This window comes from Petaurus breviceps, unplaced genomic scaffold (assembly GCF_028583685.1).
Source record: "Petaurus breviceps papuanus isolate PSGF00001 unplaced genomic scaffold, PetGlider_PUasm1.0 186, whole genome shotgun sequence".
Classification (NCBI taxonomy): domain Eukaryota; kingdom Metazoa; phylum Chordata; class Mammalia; order Diprotodontia; family Petauridae; genus Petaurus; species Petaurus breviceps.
This window is the reverse complement of record NW_027185798.1, coordinates 7,398,805-7,426,693: the sequence shown is the minus strand read 5'-3', so window position 1 is coordinate 7,426,693 and position 27,889 is coordinate 7,398,805. Positions and strand designations below refer to the sequence as shown.

General features: G+C 45.8%; 1 protein-coding gene and 1 long non-coding RNA gene across 5 annotated transcripts in view; one reads left to right on the top strand and one right to left on the bottom strand.

Moving 5' to 3' along the window:
- The window catches only part of POR (cytochrome p450 oxidoreductase), a 203,683-nt gene that overhangs the window by 84,675 nt on the left and 91,119 nt on the right, over positions 1-27,889 (top strand). The gene's annotated exons all lie outside the window — the stretch shown is intronic.
- LOC138162360 (uncharacterized) lies at positions 53-15,139 on the bottom strand. 3 transcript variants are annotated; one of them, XR_011168617.1, is made up of 5 exons: positions 14,958-15,138; positions 10,509-10,576; positions 3,094-3,208; positions 1,880-2,657; positions 53-1,512 (listed from the first exon to the last, which is right to left on the bottom strand). It is a non-coding gene; the product is annotated as an uncharacterized lncRNA (long non-coding RNA). The 3 variants fall into 3 exon arrangements; XR_011168615.1 differs by having other exon boundaries at positions 53-2,657; positions 14,958-15,139; XR_011168616.1 differs by lacking the exons at positions 10,509-10,576; positions 14,958-15,138 and adding an exon at positions 9,434-9,599 and having other exon boundaries at positions 53-2,657.

Below are 27,889 nucleotides of genomic sequence, written 5' to 3'. Positions count from 1 at the left end.
ATGATGCATATTTGGGTGCAGCAGATAAGAAAATGTTATCTGACTCAGTTGAAAGGAGTAAAGCTTTTTTCCTTTGCTTTATTGATGCTTTTAAAAAACCGAAACAACATCCTTGTCATGTGTCCATTTCCCTCCCATAGCACCCTCCTTTGTAACAAATAGAATGAAGCAAATCTGAGCCCTCGGGCCGCTTGGGAGACGTCTGCTCTGCTGAGAAGCAGAGGGATGTTTCCCTAGTGCTGGGACCAGCCTGGGGATTAGGCACCGTGGGTCACAGTTCCGAAGCCTGCCATCATTGGATTCCTTGGCACTGTTGTGCAGATCGCATAACATTGCTCTCCTGGTTCTGCTTTAGCTCTGTTCAGACAAGTCTTATCCAGACTTCTCCAGATTCTTCAGATTTCTCATTGTGACTCAGTATTCCATCACATTCACATGCCAGCTTATTCTGCCTTTGGCCAATCAGCCTTAGCCACACAGTGTCTACTTTGCCAGTGTGGAAGTGCTAGCCGAGTGAATGAGGGAGGGGGTATATAGGGTGATACATCTGGATCTATTGTATCTGCCTCTGACCCCCTGGAAGTTTGTGCCCAGTATGATTCCACACCTTCCAAAACAATTGGACCAGTTCATATAGTGACCCCAGCAGTGCATGACTGTGGGAGTTTTCCAAAATTCAGGTGTGAATGACCTTGACCACATTACTGATACACCTCCACAGCCCTCCCCACCAGGCTAGGAGAACTCAGGTGTCTGATACCTTGACCTCATCTCACCCTGCCATTGATTTCTTGGAAAACATTCACAGAGAATGTAAGAGGGAGACCCGACCTCCTCCCCTCCATGTATGGAGGCTTGCTACCTTACTCTGTTTAGGTGCTGAGTGCATTGGCCTATATTCCTGTTAGGAAGCTCACTGCTTAGACCAGTCCTAGTTGATAAAGGTGGGAGAAAGTTCAGCCCAGCCAGCCCTGATATCTACCAAGGTGGATCAGTCTGTCCAGGTTCCCCAGCTGTGCACAAAACAATACAAACGAGTCTGAAAGTGCTGAGAAAATGGATGAAACAGCCAGGAATGGAACCTGGTGACAAACTGGAAGATGGAACTTCCTCCCGACTGGCTGGGGGAAGGGGGAGGCGGGGCTGTTTCCAAGGTGTAGTACATCGAGTGGCCTCTAGGGGAGGCCATTGCCCCAAAATCTGGCTTTGGTATCCTCTGGGGATTGTGGCCTTTGGACCTTCCTCCCTTCATTCTACCTCCCTCTCTCCTAGACCATTTCTCCCCAGCACACACAGAAACCATTGATTTGCGTTCATTTATATGTTTCTTGTCTAAGTTGTATCTTTTTGAATAACTTCTCCATAAGATGAGGAGCTCCCTGAGAGCAGACATTTATTTATTAAGCACCTACTATGTGCCAGGCACGATGTCTTCCTCCACTGGCCCAGGGGTGAGAACTGATCCTCCACACCAGGAGACCCCCAGACTCTTTATATTATGCTGTTCCAGACCTGCAAGCAATTGCCAGAACATGACAGTTCTTGAAAAGAAGCAGGGCTTCTTGGGAAGGGGGAGATTCTGGTGGGGGGAAAGAAAAGAGAAATGGGAAGGAGTCGAAGTGATTGGGGAGCAGGCCTGGAACCTGGTGGTAGTCTTAGAGGCATGGAGGTGGGTGTGAGGAAGCCAGACCAAGGTCAGGCCTTGTAAGGAAGATGCAAGGGCTTAGATGTGGCAGCCCCAGAAGACCCCAGCTTCCAGGACTTTAGGAGACCCTAATGTGCACTTGAAAACACAAGGGCCTCCCTGGCACTGGCATCAGCAAAGGGCCCAGATGCCTGGCCAATGACCACCGCCCCTCGGCTCCTCTCTCAGCTCTACCTTGTGCCTTGAATCTCCAGGGCATTGGGACCCTATTCCAGGGGTTCTGAGGTCCCTGTATCACTAGAGTCCAAGCTGGGCTGAATGATGGGTGGAACTTGAGCCCTAAAATCCAAAGTCAGGTCTTAGTACAGTCCCCTGCACATAGTAGGTGTTAATAAATGCTTGTTGCCTGCCTGCCTGATCCCTCAGGAAGATCCACTAATTTCAACCTAGCCAGCCCTGCTTAGCTTACCCCTCATGTCATGGACCTGCTAACAGAAAATAAGAGCTTGTAGGGACCTAAGAGGCCATCCAGTCCAACCCCTTTATTTTACAGAGATGGAAACTGAGGCTCAGAGAGATGAAATGACCAGGGTCACACAGTAAACAGCAGAGTCAAGAATCATGGCTGAACCTTCTGACTCCAAACCCAGCATACTCACTACTACGTGTGGTTCTCAAACTTCTAGCCCAATATTTCTTCACTATCATTGTTTCACAGATCAGGCTTGACCGATAGCACATGTGAATTGCAGAAGGCCACAGGCCTGGGGTGTCAGACAGACAGCTCAGAGTCCCTAAAAGTTGCCTGGTCAAAAGCACTGGGGCCTCTGTCAGGGGTGTCTGGCTCTCCAGTGAGCCTACTGTGTGCTGAGGGAGAGAGGCTGCTGGTGGAGGAGTCCAGATCCAGAGAGAGACCTGCCTCGAGTCCCTTTCTGGGCTCAGGAGTCCCTAGGGACAGAGGTGTTGTTGGCACTTTGGAGAATGCCAAATCCTTTCATGATGGCAGGAAACTCTGGGAAAAACAAACAAACAAACAAACAAAAAACAGGATGCTTTGGTTGAAGAGAAAGGCCATGGAAAGTGATATGTCCTGAGAGGGCCATTACCCAGGAGACCAAGGTGGGGGGCTGAATGATGGGTCTCAGCTATTTTTCCACAGGGCTCACAAAACTGGTACTTACTCTTATCCTCTGAGAGTTCTCTTTCTGGGGAGCTTGAGCCTCTGCAGGCACTAGCCCCCCAACCATAGACACTAAAGCTCTATTCCCAACACTGAACCCTCATCTCCAAACACTAGTGCTCCACGCTAAAGCTCAGGGTCATCAGATTCATATCCATGGGGCCACTGAGGGTTTAAGGGTACTCCTTTCCTACATTATGACTTTAAGGCTAGCCACCTTCCCCTTTTCCTTGACCACCCCTCCACTGAGCCCTGCTGTGCTCCTTACCTAGGAAATACCTGAGTAGGGTGATGAGGACAGTCACCAGCAGGAGCAGACAGGCCCCACTCAGGACCTCCACGAAACAGCAGTAGCACCGGCAGCCAGGTGTGCACCAGGTGGCCTAAGGACATGAGACCTACTCAGAGGACAACCCCCAGTTGCAATAGAGAGCCCTCCAATGAGAATCTGCTGAGTATTTCTGAGATTCTGACTTCTAGTCTCCTAACTTTCCCCTTTGAATGATCCTGCTCCTCTGTTCGAGAGGGAAGGGAAAGGGAAAGGGAAAAAAAGAGGCGGAAGGGAAGGGGTGTCTCTCAGTGATCCATATGTAGGGGACTCTCAGATATACACTTTCAGCCCTCATCTTTCTCCCGAGCCTCAGTCCTGTATCACCGATATTTCCACCTGAATGGCCCATAGACATCTCAAACTCAACATGTCCGACATGGAGCCCTTATCTCCACCACCACCACTTTGCACAATCGTCTCTCACTTAAATTCAATCTATTTGGGATTCACGGCATCATCTTCCTGATGTCACGGTCCTCTGAAAATGAAGGACAAACCACACAACCACCATCCCACCCCACAACCAAATCTCTGTCCTCCAAACTTCCAAGTTTCTTGTGAGGGCACCACCACTGTTCTGACTGACCACCAGTCATTCTGAGTGCTTCCTTCTTCCTCGTCCCCTACCCTCATATCCAGGTCCTCAGTTCTTCCCCATCTCTCCACTCACAGAGTTGCCACAGTAATTCAGGCCCTCATCATCTCTTGCCCAGACCACTGGGAGAGCTTCCTAATCGGTCTCCCTGCCCCCGGTATGTTCCCCACTCCGATCCATTCAGAATAATCTCTCTAAAGCACAGGCCTAACCATGTCACTTCTTTGCTCAAGAACCTTCTGTGACTCCCAGCTCCCAGTTGTCTCCAGCCAGTCTTGTTCTGATTGCCTTTCCAGACTTTGACTACATCACTCCCTTCATAAGCTTCATGATCCAGTCCAATGGTCTTCCTGCTGCTCCCCAAACCTGGCCTTCCACATCCCACCTCCCTGACTTTGTCTAGGCCACCTCCATGCTTGTGGGGTGCCTTGTCTTCTCACATTAGCTTCCTAGCCTTAGCATTTCTCATGACTCATCAGTGCCACCTCCTACAGGAAGCCTAGCAAGATGCCCACACTTGGTGTCTTCCTTGTGCATGTTGTGTTACCCCAGAAGAATACAAGCTCCTGGAGGGCGGGGACGATTTGGTTTGGGCTTCTTTCTCCCCCAGTGCCCAACATAAGTGCCTGGCTTAGAGGAAGGGTCCCATCAATGTGATTGTGGAATGAGGGAATCTGGTTCAATCCCTGAATTTGACAGGAAAATGAAGTGGAAAGAGAAGCAAGGTTACCCAGAGTCAGCGGCAGTCAAGTTTTGAACCCAGGGCATTCTCACTCACACTGCCTTGATGTTCCTCTGAGTATTTATTAAGGGCCTTCTTCTTGTGGGTCCCACAGATAGGTAGGAGATAGGAAGGAAGGAGACAGAATGTCCCCAAGAAGGCATTGATATAGGAAAGGTTTAGAAAGAATGCAAAGCATCCTGAGGTGTGTCCTGGGGAGAACAAAGAAGGCGCAAAGGGAAACACCCAAGCTGCAAGCAGCCCAGTCTAATGGAGAGAACCTTAGACCTGAACCTAGAGGACTTGGGTTTAAATACCATCTTGGTCATTTACTACCTTATCTTAGGCAATCAGGTGGTGGATAGAAGAGTGCTGGGCCTGGCCTCATCTCCCTGAGTTCAAATCTGGCCTCAGACACTAGCTGTGTGACCCTGGGCAAGTCACTTCACCCTGTTTGCCTCAGTTTTCTCATCTGTCCAGTGAGCTGGAGAGAAGGAAATGGGAAACCCCTCCAGTATCCCCAATGTCAGTGTCAGACGCTACCACCACCACCACTAAATAACATCCTATTTCTGGGCATCAGTTTATTCATTTGTAAAACGATAGTATTGGCTATTTCTTCAGACAATATACCTGCTGCTTGCCTCTCATCTTCATGTCCACCCCCTTACCTTCCACCAGGCTCTCCCATACCAGCCTTGGAGTCCCCAGCTCCTAATAGGTAAGAGTTCTCCATCATTAGGCCAACTCAGACCCTCCTCCAAGATGCCTGATGCTTCCTTCTCATATTCATGCCTCAGTGCTGCAGGGGAACCCTCCCTTCACCCCAGCTTACTGTAAGAATGCCATTCCCAGGAAGGATGGATCAACTGCCCTGTCGCTCCACTCACTGTCCCTGTGGCTTCCCAGTCCCCAAACCCCGTCCTTGGCACATGTGTGTATATGTATGTATTTGTGTGTACGTGCACACATCCATGTGCATTTGTGTGTACGTGCACACATCCATGTGCATGTGTGTGTGTTTGTGCGCATATATGTATGTGTCTGTGGTATGACACATACTCTCCCTTATATATGTTTCTCTTTGAAGGCAGGATTGTCTTGCTTTTTGTACTTGCAACTTCAGCAGAGCGCAGTGCCCGTGTAGCAAGAGCTTGGTAAAAGGTTTTCATCTATTCATTCATTGACTCATTCCTTCTAAGGTTTCTACTAGCTCTGACTCAGTAATGCTAACAGGGAGTTGCTGAACTCATACTCAGTGTTCACAAGGTAACATCCACAGGGAAGTGCCCAGGAGGCAGATGGAGAGGTGGGAACAATGAGTCCAAGGTGAAAGCTCAGAGATAAAGTGAGAACCAAACCCTTAGGTCCTGAGCAAAATAAGTAAAGATAGGGAGATAAGGGCCAAAGACTGAACCTTAGGGAGTGTTCTTGGTACTTAGGAGAAGTTATCAAGACTGAGAGGGAGGGAGGACCTTTGACTCTATCTAGGCCTTTCTCCCTTGCTCAGGGAGTCTTAGGCAGAGTCTGGATGATGGCCCCGGCCTCCTGACCTTTAAAGATCCAGGGCTCTCCCAGGGCCCATGTCTCATCTCCCCAGATAGATTTCAATCTCTGTCTTGGAGTCTCTGTCAATGGCAGTCTTGGACCTAGTGAGGGTAGGAGGGCCCACCATACCCCAATAGCCCTTAATGCATCATTCTAGAAGCCCACAATTAGAGGTAAGATCACAGAATCTCCTCATCAGATAGGAGTCAGAGGAGTCTCTAAAGAGTGTGTGTGGAGGGGTGGTTTTCCAGGGTTAGGGGGGGCATTGTGGCTTGGAGGAGGATCCAAATATCTCAGAATGAAGAAAACCACCCAGTCATGGAGATGAGAAGAGGAGGAGTTCTTGACTGGACCAGGCAAGGGTCGCCTTTCCAGCTTAATGTTTGACATAGTCCTTGGCACTTACTGATTCAGTAAATTTTTGTGGAATGAATTATATTCATGCTGTTTCATACGGAAGAGGAACAGTGTCAAATAGCTGCCCATTCCCGCTTCTAGGCATTTGGACCCTTAGCCACAGCCCCAGCATGCATGTGCAGTGGGACTTTAGGGTACCTATATAACATCTTGGGGCTTCAAAGAGATGAGGGTCGATATGGAACAAGGGTATCAGTTGGTGGGAGGTCTGGGGACTGAGGAGTTCAGAAGGCCCTCAGAATGCTTCAATTGGGAGGGTCCTTACAGACTGTCTGACTCAACTAGACTGTGCCTAAACTGAGGCACTTGGCCGTCTCACTTAGGCAGGCAATGACAGGGAGGACAGGTCCTTTTTTTGAGCCTGTGTAGGTGTCAGGGTTATTCCAGGCTTTTCCTGAGGACCTGTGGGGTAGGAGTGAGCAGACATGTGACTGGTCTGTCACTCCCCATTTCTTCACAAAATATGGAACCTTCCTGCGGTTCTTTGTCATTAGCCTAAAGCTCTTGATCCTTTTATTTATTTGTTGTTCTCAAGGCTCTGGTATGGCTTCATTTAGAGTGTACACACACACACACACACACACACACACACACACACATCGAAATATGGAGTCAAATGGAAACCAGAACTCCCAGCTCCTAGGAGGGAAGGACTGACCAACTTAAAAGTCTCATGGTCAAACAATGAAGCCCCTCGCCTTTTGTAGCCCCACCTCCCTCCTTTGACTTGTCAATCAGACATCAAGGTTCTCTTTTTACCCATCTGACATCTCCTTCTCAGCCTCCTTGGCAGATTCTTCATCAATGTCAGACTAACAGCAGGTGCCCCTGAGACTCTGTCCTGGGTCCTCTTTTCCCTCTTCTCTCTCACATACTCTCATCAGCACTCATGAGTTTAATTGCAGTCTCTATGCCAGTGACTCCCAGACCTGGTCTCTCTCCTGAGCCAAGGACTCACATGACCAACTAGGTTTTGGTTGTCATTTCAACTGAATAGCCAATAGGCATCTTGAACTCAACATAGCCCAGACAGAATTCATTCTCTTCCTCCCATCCTCCCCAACCCCTCCCCTGAATCTTTCAGACTTCCCTCTTACTGGGAAGGGCACTGCCATCTTCCCAGTAACCCAGGTTCCCAACCTCATAGTGCATCATCCTTGATTTTTCACTCACTCCCCTCCAGATCCATTCCTTTGACAGATCTTGTCATTTCTACCATTCCAATAATTTTTTATCGCTGTCCCTCTCCACTCACACAGCCATCACTCTGATTCAGACCCTCAGTCCCTCTTGCCCAGTCCATTGAAATAGCTTTCTAACTGGCCATCCTGCTTCTAGTCTCTACACAACCACCAAAGTGATTTTCCTAAATTCAGGTCTGCCTATGGCACTCAAAACACTCTATGGCTCCCTATTGCCTCCAGAATCACATATGAGGTCTGTTGTTTGGGTGTTTAAAGTTCTTCCCAACTCACCTTCTTCCTAACTTTCCTGTGTTTCCTACAATGCACTCTTTAATCCACCTCCTACCTGGAGTATTCCCCCTCCCAGACTCTTGGGTTCCTGCCTCCTCCAAGTCTCAGTTCAAATCTCACTTACTGATCCAGTAAACTTTCTCTCACCCATCTACTTTGTATGCCTCCTGTATGTACCTATGTAATTTGTTTGTCTCCCCGCCCTTAGAACGTGAGCTCCTTGAGTGTAGAGACTACATTTGCCTTCCTCTGGATCCCTAGTCCTTAGCACAGTGCTTGGCCCATAGTAGGCACTTAGTAGATGCAGCCAACAAGACTACTGATGGATCAGGGAAGCCCTACGGCACATGTAAAGGAGAGAGCTGAAATCAGAGGACCTGGGTCCAAATTCCTACCTGTGTGATCTTTTAACCTCTCCAGGACTCAGTTTCTACATACATAAAATAAAGAGGTTGGACTAGGTGACCTCAAAAAGCTGTGTCAGTCTATCTCTCCCTGCTCTGGGATTCTGCCCAAAGGTGAAAAGTCCCTAAGATGCCCTTGGTTAGGAGCAGACCGTGGGGGGTGAAGAGTGAGGAGAAACAGGAAATGAGTGAAAGCTGAGCGGAACCCAGCCTCCATCCTGTAAGGGAGACAACTTGTAGTAACTTGCAGGTGTCGGATCTGGCTGATGCCGGCCGCTTCGGGAACAAGGGAGGGGGTGGGGAAGGAGCCAAGAAGGGGGCCCACCCACCCTTTGGGGCCTCCTGCCACAGGAAGCAGCAGCAGGTCTTCAGTGGGGACAGGGTGAGAAGTTGTTGGGCTGGGCCACCCCCAGCCAGCTTCTCCTCATCCCCCTTCTCTCTCAGGTGTTTCCTGAGGACGTGTATAGGAGAGGAAGAGGCTCTGGGGAGTGGTGCTTATGTGCCCCCGGGCGTGTGTGTGTGTGAGTCAGTGTGAATGTGTGAGGTTGTATTTGTATGACCTTGTTTATCTGGGTGTCCATGTAAACTCACAAGTATCTGTGTGTTTGTGTGTCTGTGGCCATGTCAACTCACATGTATGTGTGTGCCTGCATGTCCATGCAAACGCACGTGTATCTCTGTGAGGTTGCAATCTGTATCCATGGGAACATGTGAGGACATGTATGAGCTGGTGTGTCTGTAGGAACATGTGTATCGATATAATATGAACCCATGTATTGTGAGCTTATATAAGTGTGTGCTTGTATAAACTGCATCTGTATCTGACCTTGAGTTTGTACGCCTGTGTGTGTTTACAGATGGCAGCTATATAAGGGGTTAACCATGGTCCTGTAGTGCACAGGAGTTAGACTCATCTTCCTGAGTTCAAATCTGGCCTCAGACACTTTGTAGCTGTGTGACCCTGGGTACATCCACTTCCCAACCACCCAGGGCCTTCCTCAGCCTCCCTTGGCAGCAGAAGGGAGAGTGCCTTATGGCCTAAAGCCCTCCCTCCTGCACGTCAGCCTCCCTTCCTTTTGGCTCACCCCAGGCCTCCTCCCCACCACTGCCAGCTTACCTTGGTTATCTAAGCACCCTGGATGGATTAGCCAGCCCTCCCCAACTTCTCCCACAGCTGGGAGGGGAGGTCAGGTTTCCTGTAGACAAAGCCTCACCCAGGAGATCGAGTTGTTAAACAGCAGGTGGGGGTGGGTGGCAAAGCTCAGATTCCTGGCCTGGCCTCTCTGTGGGTGGTTCCCTGTACTGGGTTGGCCACTTCATCTCATCCAGTCTAGGGGGCCCAGCCTGGGGGGTAAACAGGAGGAAAGGGACCAGCCCTGCCTTAATCCTCAGCCCTGAAGGACTGGACTGGGAGTCAGAGCTGGCTTCCTAGGTCTCCTCATTTAGCTTCCTGGGTGAAATAGGGTACATGGGTATCCCCAACACCCAGCTTAATTTCTGGTACACAGTAGGCACTTAATAAATGCTTAACAACTAATGGCCCACTTAATTTGTGCTTTAGGAATGAGATGAGAAATTCAGAAGAAAAGCTAGAAAATGAAGTGTCTCTCTAAGGAGCAGGGACCAGACTGGAGAAGAGACTGGGCTAGGGAGCAGGGAAGGAGGAAGCTGGCCCAGGCCCTCTTCTGCCAAGGCTAGGCAGACTGTCAGGCGCTGCCTGAGCCAGAGGAGGAATGAGTTCCTGAGCTCTGGAGTCTCATGCTCCCTCTTTGGAGTCCTCCTTCCTGAATCTGTGCTCCCAGATCCCATTCCTCATGTGGTGTCTGTGTCCCTGTCACTGAAATACAGCCCCCAGCCCTGATATCAAGCCTTTCACCCTTATCTGAAACTCCCATCGCCAGTCCTGGGCCACCATCCTTGACACTGAACCATCCTAGACCCTGAACTCCCAACCCAGAAACTGAGCTCCCAGTCCTAATACTTGATTCTTAGCTTCTGAAACTGAGGTCCCATCCTTGACTCTGTACTGAGGAACAGAAAGGATTCAAGGCTACCTCTGACAAAAATAATAATGAAACTCCTATTGAATCTTGAGATTCTGAAGAAATTCGTATATATAGTCTCAGATTTCTAGGTCCACCTTCTCAAACCCCAGTTCTTTAGAGCCAAGGTAGGGAAGTAGGAAAGGTTACCTTTGTGGAAAGCAGTTCTTTATTGCTGGTGGTCTCTGGGTTCTCTGGAGAAGCCATGAGGGACCTGTCTATAGAATATAATAATTACCATGTTATTCCCTAAGGTAAAGATGAAGAGGGGCAGCTGGGAGACACTGAGCCTGGAGTCAGGGAGACTCATCTCTGTGAGTTCAAATCTGGCCTCAGACACTTACTAGCTGTGTGATCCAGGGCAAGTCACTTTACCCTGTTTGCCTCAGTTTCCTCATCTGTCAAATAAGCTGGAGAAGGAAATGACAAACCACTCCAGTATCTCTGCCAAGAAAATGGGGCCATGAAGAGCTGGATACAACTGAAAATGACTACAAAAAGATGAGAAAGCTGCAGCTCAGAGGGGTAAGCTAGTGAGTGTCAGAGACAGAATGGAGTCTCAGGTCTCTCCAGACACCAGGTCCATTGTAACTCATCATATCTCTTCTGGAGGGTCTATAGTCCTGGAAAGCAGGGACTCAGTGGAGCCCAGCCTAGGCTAGTACCAAAGCTACCAGAACGACCCTAAATTCTACATCAATTGATCAACAAGCATTTATTTGGCTACTACTGTGTGCCAAGCATTGAGATACAAAGACAAAAATTAAACATTCCCTCTGGAGAGGAAGGGGAGGAGGCTGGAGCAGAGACATGTACAATCAGTGCAGTGGGTAGAGTGCCCGACCGGGAGTCAGAAAGACCCGAGTTCAAATCCATCAGCGAACACTCACTAATTGTGCGGACCCTTTGGAAGTCCCTTGACCTTGGTTTGCCCCAGTTTTGTGACCTATAAAATGTGGCTAAAAGCAGCCCCTCCCTCCCAGGGTTGGTGTAAGGATCCAATGAGATCATGTTTGCGTATGTAAGTGTCAGCTATTATTATTATTAACAGGCATTGCAGACAGGTGTAAAATAGGTGCTAGATGATTCAAGGAGAGAGCCCTCAATTCAGGAGCTCCTGTAGGAGGTAAATGAGCTCAGCTTTGAAGCTAGGGATTCCAAGAGGTGGGAATCACCACGTGCAAGCAAGGGTTTGGAGGTGGGAGATGAAGAAAGTGCAGGAGGTGAGGAGCATGGAATGGCAGAGTAGAGGGGACCGAAAAGAGTCATTTATTAAGCACCTACTATGTACCAGGCAGCACACTAAGTGCTGGGGAGATAAAGAAAGTCAGTAACAGTCCCTGCCCTCAAGGAGTTCACACTGTAATGGATATATACAAGATATATAAACAGAAAGTCCTCCCCAAGGGAGGGAGACTGGGAAAGGCCCCATGCAGAAAGCGGGATTGGGGCTGAAGAAAGCCAAGAGGCAGAGATGGGGAGGAGAAGCTTTCTAGGAATGGAGGAAAGCTGGTGCTGATGCAGAATGTGTTTGAAGAATGACCACAGAATGTCCAGGGGGCAGCGTGGGAGCTAGGATTTGTGCTAATGCCTCATGGGGGAACCCCTTCCCCTCTCTAGGCTTCAGTTTCTGGGAGGGCCTTGGACTGGATGGTCCCTTCCCACCTAAACAGTCTGTACCAGAATGATTCTGTCCAGTGGCCAGGACAGGATCTTTGCGGGGCAGAAGGCAGAGAATTCGTCTTAAAAAAAAGAGGGAGGGCGGGGGAATCTTCCTTTGATAGACAGGAGGCAATTCTGTACTGCAGGAGGCCCAGAGCAAACACCCTTAGGGAAGGATTCCTGTTGTCTTCCTAGTAGCACATGGAACCTCTAAAGTCACCCAGTCTTGATTACCAGGGACCTCCAATTTCTCTTGGGTCCCTCTGGGGAACATAGAACTCTCCAGGCTTGGATGCCCTCCCCACAGGTCCTATTGACTTTGAGAGAAGTCACTTCCTTCTAGACCCTGTGGGAACAGACAGACAACCCACAGGAGCTAATGTGACCATGCTGTTTGCCCCTCCAGCCCTCTCTGCAGGCTCAAGCCCTGTGTCTCTCAGCCCCTCTACTCGAGAACCTCCCATGGCTATGGAGCAAAGTCCAAATTCTACTTTACTTTTAGCATTCAAGGGCCCTCCTCATCAGAACCCATCCTCCTTTCCCAGTTTTAGCTCCTACTACCTCTTATATGAAACCTCTGTTCTAGCCTGGCCAGTCAAATCCTAGCTTTGCCACTAACAGCCCTGGGCAAGTCACTTGGTCAGTCTGAGCCTCACTTTCCTCATCTGTATAATGAGGGAGTTGGAACAAATGGCCCTCTGAGAGCCCTTGGCATTCTAAATCCGAGATCCCTGAATTTGCCATGGTTATTCCAGCGTCCACCCCTTCACTCATGCTCTTTACCACCTCTGAAACGCCTTCTCCACTCTTCAGTCTGCCAAAGAGGGGTTGGATCAGAGAACTTCTTCAGATCTCTTAAATCTGTGACTCTACTGGGAGTACTTGTTTTCATTCTGGGCAACATATTTTAGTGAGAAATTGGAATATGTGGAAAGGGTGGCCAGGACCGTGAGAGAATGAGGATCCATGCCATACCAGAATCAATCGAAGGATATTTGGGGAGAGAAGGTGGAGGAAAAAAAGACTTAATGGGACAGGGAAGCTGAAGAGCTGGCACGTGGACGAGTGATTAGATGTGTTCTGTTCGAGGCTGAAGAGAAGTGGGAGCAATGAGAAATCATGGAGTAGTAGACCTGGTTTGCTAGAAAGAAAAGTCCTCACACTCAGAGATGTCCCAAAGTGGAATGGGTTGGTTTGGGAGGTGGTAGTTTGCTCTTCTCCAGGTCTTCAGGGACACTTGGGGTGTCCTTTGTAGGTATGGATTGGAGCACATGTTCTCTTTAGTTCCTCCCAGCCCCCATCCAGGACTTAGTAAATGAATAATTCTCTCTTGTGTTGTTATTGTTGTTTTTAACACAGCACTCTCCTGTCAGCCATACTGCTTCCTCTCCTTCTCCTGCACACCCCCCAGCCCCACAGAAGAGCTGATAATTGCTAAAGTACAATTGTGACCAGAGGCAAGGGACTGGATGAGTCCTTAGCACCCTTTGGAACCCAGCTGCCAAGCCCAAGCTTCATGTTAAGATATTGCTGCTATGCCTTCTGAGATCTTGTTAGGCCCACCGTACGGATGGAAAAACCAAGTCCAAGAGATTCATTTTGTGCTCATTCAGCCCCTCATCTACCCATTTCCTCTCTCCTCCCCAAGTTTCTCTCCCTTCCTTGGTCCATTGGATCATCTCAACCTTGTCGAGAGTCCCTCAGACCCTCATTTCCAAGGGGAATGGCAAACAAAGCCAGTTTCACTTGCTGGGTTCCCTACTGGGATAATCCTGGGTCCGTTCCAGGTGGGATAAATGTGCTGGATCTCTGCTTCTAGCCTCTGGGAGATAAAGAGTCAGTGAGGGAAGCTACTTGTATGAGACAGGGAATCAGGTTTGATGTAACAGTCACAGGAGAGATCAGTGTAGCCAAGTCAACCAGCCCTTCCCCCCATCCTTCCAGGGTGGTGTGGGGATCCCCCCAAAACAACAATAACAACTACAATGACAATAACAATAGCTAACAGTTATATAGTTCTTTAAGGTTTGAGAAGTGCTTTCCATGTGTTATCTCTTGATCTTCACAATAATTATGTGAGATAAGTGCTATTGTTACCTTCATTTTGCATATGTGGAAACCGAGGCAAAGTGACCTGACCAGGGTCACAAAGCTAGTGAGTACCTGAGTCAGGATTCCAACCTGTGGTTTTCCTAGCTCCAGTTTCAGTATATAATCCACTACACCAGGGAAGGTAGGTAAATCTGATGATCGAGGGCTTTTCCCTGGCCAGGAAGGAGTTATCTTTATGACTGAGTGATCCCCAGGGTCGGTGGGCAGGGTGGTGCTGACCGGACAGTTCTTCACACTGAGACATCCTTGACTCTGAGCTCCTGTCACCCCCGTGCTGAGCCCTCTTCCCCAACAATGACTTCTTAATCCGAACACTAAACAGCCATCCCATTGTAAGAGTGCCCCCTCTCTCCTCCAGAGCTGGGCCCTCACTGCCAGCAGCACCAGCACCAAGCACCGTCCCTAACTGAGTCACACACAGGAGGATGTGGTGAAAAGTCTGCTGGGTTTGAAGTCAGAGGAGCTGCATTGGAATCCTGGCTCTGCTACTTACAGAGGGTGATTTCAGGCAAATCACTTCTGCTCTCTGGGCCTCAGTTTCCTTCTCTGAAAAATGAGGGGGCTTGCTAAGTAATCTCTGCTCCATTGACCAGCAACCTGTTCGGCCATTCTCTAAGTCCCTGGAAGCTCTCTATCATGGTCCTGTGACTCATCCCTGGCACCTAGCCTTTGGCCCAGGCACCGAACCCCAAAGGATGCCTTGTCCTCAGAGCCCCCTCCCCAATTCCTCCCAAAGACACTGTTCTTTGACAGCTGAGAGCCTGGGAGCTCAGAACGATAGGGGTGAGAGGGGAACTAGCAACGGCTCTTCCATTTGTAACTTACTTTTCCAAGGGTGCTGCTGTTGTAGACCCAGACTGCTCTCCTGGGGTGGGAGAAGCCTGGGGGTTCTCCCTTCTGGGCCCTTGATCCCCTTGTTATGGTGCTCCCAGGTTCCCTAGAAACAACACAAGGCCCTTGGGATCGAGTTCATCCCTGGAGGTGGAATTGGCCCCACCCTGGGCTGGGCAAAGAGGGCCTCCCAGTACCAAGCTGCTGTGCTCAGCCAGGTGTGCATACACAGGTGCTGTGGACAAAGGATGGGGCTAGATAATGTGGGTCATGGCGTGGACTTTTCTAGTGCCTTCATAGACAAGAGATCAGAGCTGTTGCATCCTCCCTCTCACATCTTTCCTCCAAGTCAGAGTAGAATGGAGATGAGGATTAGCCCCCACCTTCAGAAGGCTGATTCATATGTGTTTGGATATCTGTATTCTGTGCAGAGGAGAGCAAGTCAGAGGCAGTGTGGTACAGTGGGAAGTGATGGTGTTGGAGTCCAAGGGTCTGGGTTCAAATCCCAGCTCTGATACAAGTTGTCTGACCTTGAGCAAGTCATTAAATCTTCACATGTCTCAGTTTCCTCATCTGTAATGGGTGGGGCTATGAAATAGCAAATAAACCAATACATGGGTAGTGGGGAGTGCCATAGAAGAGAACACCAGAAAGGTAAGAAAGGGGGCAGGTCGTGAAAAGCTTTAAAAAAGCTGTTTAAAAGCTTTAAATGCCAAACAAAGGAGGCTTTCATTTGATCCCATTGAAAACAAGGAGCTACTGGGCTTTACTGAGTTGGCAATGGTGAGGGGAGTAATATAGTAGGATCTCTGCTTTAGAAAGAAGTGGAGGGGAGGGGAGATTGCAGTGGGCAGAGCTTGAGGTCAGCAGACCAGTGAAAAGGTTGCTTCCACCAAGCGTTCACTCTGGTTTCACTGTACACTCCAAGTACTGAAGTCTGCCCCCAGATAAGCTGGTCAACTGAAATCAGCTTTTGATATTCAATACCCTCTCCCCTCCTTCACTTGTCTCTCCACTCTGGTTGGAGGGCTGGAGGGAGGAGCATTAAACTCTCCATCAGCTGCCCTGCGTTATTTATTGGTTTCAGCTGTACCGAACATGGTGATCCCTCACCTGAATGGGTTAGCCCATTTGTGTCCCCCCCCCCCCCACCTTTCAGCTTCCTTTTGTGTAATGTTTTTTCCCTGTTAGATTTTGAGCTTCTAGAGGGCAAGCGCTATCTTTTTTTTTTTTACATTTATACTCTTAACCTTTAGCACAGTGCCTAGAACACATGAACTCAATGTTTATTCAATAGAATTATTGCAACATTACAGGAGAAGGATAATAAGGGCATGAACTTGGGTGGTGACTACATGAGTGGAGATTAGGGGCCACGTATTGGTGACATCTTGGGGAGAGAAACAGCAAGACTTTGGCCACTAATTGGATGTGTGGAGTCAGCGGGAGGGTGGCATCATGGAAGGCAGCAATGTTATGAACTTCAGTGACTGGAAGGATGTTTGTGTCATCCACAATACTAGGAAACTTCAAAGGAGGGGTAGCTTTGGAAGGAAAGATTTCTGGGTTTTTTGGACATGTTGAATTTGAAGTATAACTGGGACATCAAGTTCAAAATTTGTAATAGATAGTCAATGATTAGGGACTGAAGAGATACTAAGATTGACTGTGCAGATCTGGGAATTACCTACCTAGAAATGACCATTGAAATGGTGGGAGCTGAGGAGATGACCAAGTGAGATAATATACAACAGGAGTTCTTAAACTTTTCTTGAGCCATGGACTCCTTTGACATTCCAGTGAAACCTATGGACCTCTCCTCAGAACTGAAGGGTTTTGGGGTTTTTTTTTGGAGGGGGGAAGGCAGAGCAATTGGGGTTAAGTGACTTGCCCAAAGTCACACAGCTAATAAGTGTCAAGTATCTGAGGCCACATTTGAACTCTAGTCCTCCTGACTCCAGGGCCAGTGCTCTATTCACTTTGCCACCTAACTGCCCCTAGAATTGAGGTTTTTAAATGCATGAAATAAATTATACATTGAACTGCAAAGGAAACTAATGCTTCAGAGAGGTCAAGAAGGATGAAGAGAAGAGAAAGCCACTAGATTTGAATATTAAGAAATCAGTGGTAACTTTAGAGTCATCTCATTTGAATGATGAGGTCAGTTCTACCCCCACAATATTTCCTGGATCTGTATCTTCCTTTCCATCCCTCCTGCCTCCTTTCCATCCCCATCACCTCTAGCCTGGACCAGGGCAACTGCCTCCTGATTGGTCTCCTGCTTCTAGTGCCTCCAATCCCTCTCCCACGCAGCTAACAAGTTGGCACCCCTAAAGTTCTGGGCTTCCTTCTGGCCTAGGCGATAAAGCACAAACACCTTTTGATTAACTTCAGAATTCTCCTCAGAATCTGGCTCTGACCAGCTTTATTTCACTCCACTCCCATTTGTGCAAATTCTGTTCCACCAAATTGGATTACCATTTTCTGTTCCTTGTCTGTGTTCTATTAAGTCACTTCTTTGTCTTTGGGCCAAACCAAATGCCCCTTCTCAGCCACCATTGTCCTGTATGAGTTATTATTAGATGGTGAACTTTCATCATAAACAAATTTAGAGGAGTAAGAAAGAAAATACCTTTTATAACTATGGATAGAGGAAGCTGGCTGGGACAATGCATAGAGTGCTGGGCCTGGAAGTCCCACTTACTAGCTGTTACTAGTTGGTCCCTTACCTCTTTCTGCCTCACTGTCCTCTCTATAAAGTGGGGATAATAGTTGTAGCTTTCTCATAAGGTTGTTATCAGGTTCAAATGATGTAATGTTTGTAAAGCACTTAGCTCAGTGCCTGGCACACAGTACGGGCTATATAAATGTGTTTTCCCCCCTCTCCTAGATAGGGGGAAAGTTCATGACCAGACAAGGGAGAGAGAATCACACACAAGAAAACTGACAATTTTGATCACATAAAAATTTGCACCAACAAAGTCAACGAAATTAAAATTTACAGATAACTAGAAAAAAAGGTCTCATATCCAAGAGATATGTGGAATTGATTTAAGTTTATTTTTTAAAAAGGGGTCATTCAAGACACCAGCCAATATGGCAGAGTAGGTGAATGCATTACAGCTCAGCTCCCCAACACAACTATTCCACAAAGACCCAGAAAATGAACCAGATTGAGTCCTACTAAGAAAACTTAGGGAAAAATCATGTTATTTTTCTAGTCCAGATTGGCATAGAAAGAACAGGCAGGGCTCTTCAAACACTGGGGATGAGGTCTAATTTGGAGGGTACCACACAGAGACTTCCGGAATGGGGCATGAACTGGGTCCTGAGGGTGTGTACTAGCAAGAAAAAGTACACAATACCATACAGAGAGGCCTGACCCCATGTAGGGACCAAGAGGAGATGGCAAATGGCAGCACTGTTGCTCATAGTTGGGTCACAAATTTAAGGCAGACTGAGGAGAAGACCACTGTCTAAGGATGATGGACCAGTGCAATAAGCAGTCATGTGTCTGTGTATTGGCAAGGAGAAGGAACAGGAACAAACACCAGTTGTGTGTCTCTGACTCTGAAAATGGAGATGGGTCTCAGATATAACCTCCCCCCCAGTCTGAAACCTAGAGCAGAACAAACAGGTCAGGGAGCTGAGAGCAAGCAGGAGCCTGTAGTCTTTTCTTTCTGAATTGGTAGAGACTCTAGCTTGCTAACTATTGCCAGGGCTAGCAGCCGTAAAATAAAGTTCCCACTGGGGCAAGTCCACAGTTATATTCCACAGAGCCAGCCCCACGTCAGCAGTTTGTAAAGCTCAGACCAGAAAGGCAGTGATCAGACTTTACCCTGGAGCAGACTATTTTGGGCACAGTGATAGCTTTCATGTCTTCCACATGAATTATCCCTGAGATCCTTGAAGACTGCGTCATTCAATGCCAGGAAGAATCAGAAGCATGACTCGAGATAACCCATAACAGGACAAAGGAAGACCCAGACACTCCCTCCAGAAGTCCTAATGTGAAATTCAAATTTGGGAAATAAGGCTGGAGCAATGAGTAAGTAAAAAGTGATTCCGCCATAAAGAGTTATTGTGGTGTTAGGGACATGTTAGACACAAACCCAGAAAAGGCATCTAATGAGCAAAGCCTCAAGGAAAGATCACAGAATCAAGTTCAACCAGAATTCCTAGAAGAAATGAAACAAGAATTAAAACTTGTTTTATAAAAGAAAAGAAAACACTAAAGGAAAGAACTGTAGGAGGGGTGGGGGGATTATAGAAATGGAGGAAAGACTTGGAGAGAGGGTTAACGTTTAGCATAAAAAGATACAAAATATCCCCCAAGCAGAAGTTAATGACTCCATGAGAAAATAAGAAGCATTAAGATAAAGTTACAAGACTGAAAAAGTAGAAGTAAACATAAGGCATACCTTCAATGAAAGAGAGCGTCTCAACATTCCTGATAAAAGGAAAAACAGAGCTGAACAGAAATTTCCAAATACAAACTTAGGGACCAAGAGAACCTAAAAAAGGTAAATAGGAGCAAGCAATGACAAGGGCAGCTAGATGGCGCCATAGTGCACAGTCTGGAGTCAGGAAGACCTGAGTTCAAAAGTGACCTCGATGCTTACTAGCTGTGTGACCTTGTGCAAGTCACTTCACCCTGTGTGCCTCAGTTTCCTCATCTGTCAAATGAACTGGAGAAGGAAATTGCAAACCCCTCCAGTGTCTTTGCCAAGAAAACTGCAAATGGAGTTATGAAGAGTCAGACACAAATGAACAGACTGAACACGGAAAACAAACATTTAGAAGGGACTGGAGAAGAATAGAGTGGAGATGAGACAATGTGCCCTCAGAACTCTGATATCAGCAGGAGTTAGGAAAGACTAATTAGAGAGAGGGCCTGGGAATGGTTTGTTATGTTTTGACAATCTTAAAAAAAGAAAGGAAAGGGAGGGGAAAATGAATGGGGGGGGGGTGTGAGAAGGGCGGAGGAAATTACCTCCCATAATCAGGGTGTGAAAATGGAAGCCTATACAAGCTAAACAAAGCAAGGTGAAAGGGGAGCAGGTGATATTTGAACCTCCCTTTCATCTGAACTGGTGAAAGAAGAAAAGAATACACACCCAGCTGGATGCACAGATACATTTCATTCAGCAGGGAAACTGGAAAGGAGGAGGGGATGGAAGAGATGGATTAGTCCTAAGTGAGACAAACTCTAAGCTGGGAGGGCAGATCCAGATAAAAAGCTGGCTTCTGTGATGGGCTATGGTTGAGGGAAAGGAAAGAGGGGCAGGGAGCAGAAATGGATGGCATTAACCTGCAGCATCAGTATCGAACACACCCCTCACTCACCATCCTCTCCTTTGTAAAGGGGGCGGGGGACAAAGAGCTAGTGCAGTGAACCCTCAGCTTTTGTAGGCAATATTCCTAGAAAATGGCTGCAAAATTTTAAATGTGAACTTAGGGGAAATAGAGTTAAGTTTCTATAACTATCAAAAACGAATCTTTCACTAGAGATGAATAAAAATTACCCTTTTCTACCTATAGTTCTTCATAACAAAACATTAATTTTGATAATAGGCACTTTTCCTAACACAGTTACCAGGAAGTAACCCACAAAATGCAATACACAAAATAAAATTGGTAATAGCAAAACGTTTATTTTCTTGCTAGTAATTCCCTAGAATTCTGTAACCTTTTGCACTAACATCTAGAAAACAAAACCAAACATCAATTTCAAATAATACTCACTTTTCACAACACACGAAATCTACAGTACCATAAATACTTTCCTCCTTTTAGCAGATATAGTTTACAGGCCTCAGTGGCCTCAAGACTATATGTTCCCCACCCCTAACTTAGTTGTTTTTCAGTCATAGCTGACTCTTTGTGACCCCATTTGGGGTTTTCTTGGCAAAGATACTGGAGGGCTTTGCCATTTCCTTTTCCAATTCATTTTACAGATGAGGAAACCGAGGCCAACAAGGTGAAGTGACTTGTGAAGGGTTACACAGCTAGTGGGGGCCATCTCCAGTTGTCCTGATCTGTATCTTGCCACTGGATCCCAACAGCTCCAGGGAAGCTGGTGACTTTGCAAAGCCCTCCTCACTCAAATTCAATTCACTTGCAAGTCATGGAATCATCTTCCTGTTGTCATGGTCCTCTTGAATAACGAAGGACAAACAACAAACTGTGAGAAGTTGCAGCTGCCCCACTGGGGACCCAACTGGCCAGTTCCCATTGGGCAATGAAGTTCCTTGTTCTTTCCTTCGTTCCTTCTTTCCTTCTCTTGTTCCTTGCCCTCCCTCCTCTCCCACTGTCATACAGGGAATCACATCCTTGCCTGTAGGTCCTCTGCCCAAAGGAATGTAAATTTTGGTTGCTGAAACCTTACAAGATGTCTTGGGGTTTGTGGGCTAGATTTCTTTCTTGAGGACCTTGCCTTAAACCCAAATCCCTCTGGCTCTCATTGATTGGCCAACAGTAGGGCACAGCCCAAGCCTCACATTGTTTGAGCCTTGATGGTTCAGAGTAAGTGTAAATCACATGAATACTTGAAGTTGTGAGAGTTAAATGCACAAATGTGTAGGATTGACTGTATAAGAGAAGAGGATGGAGGGAAATATACAGCAATTGAAAATGTGAATGGGATGAACTCACTCATAAATCAAAAGAGGATTAAAAGCCCACAGGATTAAAAAGCAGGAGCCAATAATGTGTGGTTTATAGGAAACACAATTGTCTAACTGTGCATGTCACCTCTATAAAAACTGGCCATATATTAGGGCATAAAAACCTTACAAAGCAATACAGAAAGGCAGAAATATTAAACGCATTTTATAGATTACAATGCAATCAAAACATATTCAACAATGAGCTGCTGAAGAAACCATTAAAGTTAATTGTAGATCAAATAACCTTAAAGAGTGGGTGGGTCACAGAAAAAATCACAAAAACAGACATTTCATGAAAGAAAATGGTAACAATGAAACGAGATCATTCGCTGTGGACCCCGAGTATGTCAGTCGTATCTTTTGATTTATTTCCCATGGCCTTGAACACACCCAAGCCTCTCCTGCCCTTAAAAACAACCTTCACTAGCCCCAGTGGTATTTTGATAAACATTTAACAAATGATTCACTGGAAAAAAAAAAAAGGGTCCAGTGGGCACATTTTTACGTTTAATCTGCATTATTCAATTTTTCTCCATCACTTTTTTCTTTCTTTTTTTTTCTTGTTGGAGGGTAGAAGGTAGGGCAATTGGGGTTAAGTGACTTGCCCAAGGTCATCACTTTCTTAAGTCTAGACAACCAACAAAACAATAGATCATGCTCTGATTTGTGGCATTTGCTGATTTCTGAGGTAGAATGTTCACATTATAGAAGCATAATAATTACTCTCAGTTGGTTCCACTGACTCGAGCACACCCCTCCAGCCCAACAGCCTCCTAAGCTGTTACCCAATATCTCTCTTCCCTTTCTCAGCCAAACTCCTAGAAGAAAGTGTCCACACTCACTGGCATCACTTTGTCTTCTTTAACTCACTCCTCTTCAGTCTCATTCCATGGAGATTATTCTCTACAAAAATGCCAGTGACCTCTTAATTGCCTCATCGGCTCCTCTCTTCTCAGACCTCACTCTTCTGGACCTCTCTCCTCCATATTCTTGACTTTGGGAGTTTTCATGTGATTATTTTCTCTGGTTCTCCTCCTGCCTGTCTGACCATTCCTTTGTTGACTCACCATTGATGTCATGCTTATATCGATGTGGGAGCTCCCTACGACTCCAGTCTAGGCCCTCTTTTCAGCTCTCAGTAACCTCAGCTACAATGAGGTTTAGTTATCCTCTAGGCAGATGACTCACAGATCTAGATATTCAACCTTTCCCCTAGGCCTCAGTCCTGCATCACCAACTGCCTACTAAACACTTCAAAGTTGTCGGACAAGTTGTTGAGTTATTTGCCTCATATCTGACTCTCTGTGACCCTATTTGGGGTTTTCTTGACAAAGATACTGGAAGATGCTGGGTTTCTGTGTCTAGGAGAATTGTGATGCTATGTAAAGGACGCATCTTTGAGAGACAGCCTATGGAACATGCAGAGATATTCTCTAATTGGTTTTGGTTAGCTAACCATGTGATGAAAAAGAGACTTTGTGATTGTCTAGAGTCACTCAGAAAGGGCCTGCAGCTTCGGTCTCTGGTCTCTTTGCTTCAGTGCATTTGGAGCTCAGGCTAGTGGAACTTACAATTTTGTGAGTTCAACAGATCCAGAGAGTTCCTCAGCATCCTGTCCTTGCAGAGCTCAGGTCAGCAGCCAGCAATGCTGCCTCTTGACAACGACCTTCAGGAGTCCGGCCCGGTGGTAGCCAACACACAGGCTCCTTCAGCACTTAAGACAACTTGGTGGGATCATTGCTATGTAGGAGCTGTTTTGAGCCTAATCCCCACCCCTACCCCAAACCAACATGGTTTGGGGAGAATTACACCCCTGAGGTGTTGAGGAAAACATTAGTATATTGTTCTTGCTGTAACTTCGAAGTAAATATGCTTTAGTAAAATGAATCCAATTTTAAGTGGGTTACATGGAATTGGACGTGCTAATCACTGGCCTAAAGTAGGGAGAGCAAAGCAATGGGACTTGGAATGATGGAAGTGAAAAGAAACACCCACTCTCGAAAGTACCCTAAAATTTTTTGGGGGGGAGGTATAATAGGCCTGGAACTCCAGCCTTTTCTATCCCAGCTATTTTGGTATTTAAGCCCCCTGGAACTCCATCAACGGCCTGAGCTTTAGTCCTCTGGGCCAATTAAATTTAGAGGATAGTTTCAATACCTATTAAGGAAAATCTAGCTTAGCCTGTAGGGGCAAAAGACCCTAGGAAATGCTAGATTGGCCTATATGACAGGACCCTAGGAAATACTGCTCCTACCATAACCCCTGATGTCAAGGGACAAGCTCAGGAAATGTCACCCTCTATCCCTGCAGATGGGAAAAATGCATTTATCAGAGAGAGGATTAACCATTCGTAGAATATCTTCCCCCCAAAATACAGGCCACCATAAGAAAAGACCCAATGGGACATTAATTTAAAAAATGTATTAGAGGATATAAATAAATAGGACAATTTGGGCATTGCCCTTTTAGACTGAATATGTGCCCACATATAGAAATTCACAAGTTCATGTACAACTCTCCTTGCTTTGATTATTGAAATGTCTTTTGTTTGGTGATGATTGTTTTGTTCCAAATTTTGAAAAGACAATTTAAAGCAAAAAGACTCCTCAGCAAGCCAGGTCCCAGTTGTGGTCTCAGTGACCTCAAGGAAGAGGATTACTGGTTTCACCTGAAGTGTTGTAAGATGGGACTCGGGTCACCACTGAGATGTCAGCTCCTCTATATCAGCTTCTTCCTGAAGTCTTTCTCTCCCCCCAGGGACCTCTTCTTAAAGAGAACCTGGAGGGGCGGCCAGGTAGCACAGCAAGTAAGAGCACCAGCTCCAGTGTTGAGAAGACCTGGAGATCGAATCCCGGGCTCAGACACTTAGCACCCACCCAGAAACACCTGGCCGTGTAACCTTGAGCAAGTTACTTAACCCTGATTGCTTAGGGGCGGCCAGGTGGTTCAGCGAGTAAGAGCACCGGCTCCAGTGTTGGGACGACCTGGAGATCGGATCCCGGGCTCAGACACTCAGCACCACACCCAGAAATAACTGGCCGTGTAACCTTGAGCAAGTTACTTAACCCTGATTGCTTAAAAATAAAAAAAATTAAAAAAAAAAAGAGAACCTGGGGGGTGACTAAGTGGTACAGTGAATAGAATACCACCCTGGAGTCAGGAGGACCTGAGTTCAAATACAGCCTCAGACACTTAACACTTAACTAGCCATGTGACCTTGGGCAAGTTGCTTAACCCCAATTGCCTTCCAAAAAGCAAAAAAAAAAAAAAAAGAGAGAGAGAGAGAGAACCTGGGAGGAAGGGAGAATGTGTCCTCTTTTGATGCCAGGAAGCTAGAAGAACAAGATACTTTCCTTTCCCAAGCTACCATACAGGCATGGAGCATTGAGTAATTATTTTCCATCAATGAATCTTGTGTAATGGCCTTGTGCCCTGGGGTTACATATATGTAACTGGATATACTCTAGATGACTTTTATTCCCAGAGATTAGGACAGGCAATAATCTAAAAGATGGAGCTTGAACAGGGCATGAAGGAAATCTGGGGCATAGGGAACATAGGGGAAGAAGGAGGGCATTTCAGTTATTAGGGACAGACACATGGGTCAAAATGGAACGTCATCCATGAGGAATAGCAAGAATGCCAGCGTGGCTGAATGGCAGAATGCATTGAGGGGAGGAAAATATAACAAATTTGGAAAGATAGGTTGGGATCAAGTTGCAAAGGACAGTAAATATCAAATAGAAGAATTTGTATCTGATCCTAGAGGTAATAAAAGGTTCTTGAGCAGGGGAGTGAAATGGTCAGACCTGTGCTTTAGAAAAATTGTTTTGGCATCTGTGTGTAGCATGGATTGGAGAAGGGAAGGGCTTGAGGCTGGGAGACCAATTAGGGTCATTGCAATATTCCAGGCCAGGTTTTCTCTAATACTTGGGAGAAGAGAAAAAACCCTGATCAGAAAATGTACAAACTTAGTTGATCTGGAAAATTGTTTTTCTTAAATGGACTTACCTGCTGAGCTCAGGTTAGAGGAAGAAGTATGAGGGCTGGCTTTGAATTTTACCTTTGTCCTCAGTGGAGTTCTTCCCAGATTGAGGAGGAAAGCTTGAGGCCCAAAAGTGGCAAGAGAGCTGAACTTGGGAGTCAGGAGACCTGGGTCCAGGACCCAACTCTGACCCCTGTTAGCTGTTTGAAATTCACTCCCCTGAATATCCTCAGTTTTTCCACGTACAAAATAGGGATGATAATTCTTGCCCCCAGGGTTGCTGGGAGTAGAGTGCTTTGCTAAGCCAGAAATGTCAGAGAAAGGGGAGCTTCTGGCAGACTGTACCACACTTTTTAATAAAAATGCTCCCTCTGAATTTGGAACTTAAAATTCTAAAAATGAATGTTGAAAAGTGTTTTATGTGTAACCGGGGAAAATGAAATACAAAATAGATAATTGAAAATAAAAAGTAAAGACATTTTAAAAGTATTTTTCTTAAGCTGAGCCAGAGCCTTCTGTTTCTGTTCACCAGCCACTTACTTGTCTATTCTTCCATCTCTTACGTAGTTAAGGGACTACCTTGTCAAGGTCAGTGTGAATATCTAGTCTATTTATCAGGAATTTTTCTCAAGGTCAATTACATTGGCATTCTGGTGCCAGCCATCCTACATGAGTTCTGAGTAGCATGACCTCTTCTCCCCCAGGAGCCCTAAATCTAACTCCTTCTGACAAAAGTGAAATCCAAGGTTACAAACATTCATTAAGTTCCTTCCTCTCACTGAGGTGTTAAATAAACTGTCTCTGGGCCAAGGCAGCCAAGGGCAAGAACTGGCACTGGGCCCAGAGACTGGTGGTTTTAGAAAAGGTGTAAGAACCATTTCTCCATTTCTTTCCCTAGCCTCGGTTAAGTGGGGAAGATGGCAACATTCTGGGGATCCATTCATTGAACAAGCATGTGTTAAACACCTACTGTGTACGATTTCTCTTCTTGCCAGGAAAACAAAGATAAAAATGGAATAGTCACTGCTCTCAAGAAGCTTACGTTCTACTTTGTTGATGCAACATTACATGTATACAGTTCAGTGCATAGGTATATGTGTAAATATTATACATATTGTTTATACACGTAGATAGATTCAGTGTCTATATGTATACATATCCTCAGTGTATCTGTCTGCATGTAGATACAGTGAGCATATGTGTATAGACAGTGTCTATATGTATGCATATATTAAGTGCATCTACATATAGGGATGTATACATATATTATATATACATATTATATACATATAGTATATAGATAGACCATGTTTATATGTATGCATTTATTCAGTGCATCTAGTGTATATATGTTTATAGATAGTAAATATATCTATATGCATATTCTCAGTGTATCTACATATAAATTCAGTGAGCATATGTGTATAGAAAGTGTCTATATGTATGCATATACTCAGTGTATCTACATGTAGATACAGTATATATGCATATATACGATTTATATATATGCTCAGTGTGTATACATATAAATATAATGTGTATAGGTAGTGAGTATATATGCATATACACAGTGTATCTACATATAGATTCAGTGTATATGTGTGTATATAGAGAAGTACACACACACACACATATATATATACTATATATAGAGAAAGACAGTGACTATATCCATGCATATACTCAGTGTACCTACATATACATAGTGTATATGTGTATATATAGACAGGTCTATATTTGTATATACTACAAGTATCTACATATAGATACAGTGTCCATATATGTACATAGACACTGTGTGTGTATACAATATACATATAGATAGATACAGTGTATGTATGTATATATGTAATATACTCAGTTTATAGACATAAAATACAGTATATGCATATGTACACAGTGTCTACATGTATGTCTATGTCGGTATACACATATTCAGTGTATGTACACACATAGATATATTGTCTATATGTGTACACATACTCAGTGTATATAGATAGATACAGTGTCTATATGTATACACATGCTCAGTGTGTGTATGTATATAGATACAGTGTCTATATGTATATACATATTCAGTATATATAGATAGATACAGTGTCTATATATACACACATATTCAGTGTATGTACACACATACACACAGTGTCTATGTGTATACACATACTCAGTGTATATGTAAATATATATACATACATTATCTACATGTACACACATACTCAGTGTATATATACATATAGTGTCTATACGTATACACATACTCACTATATATA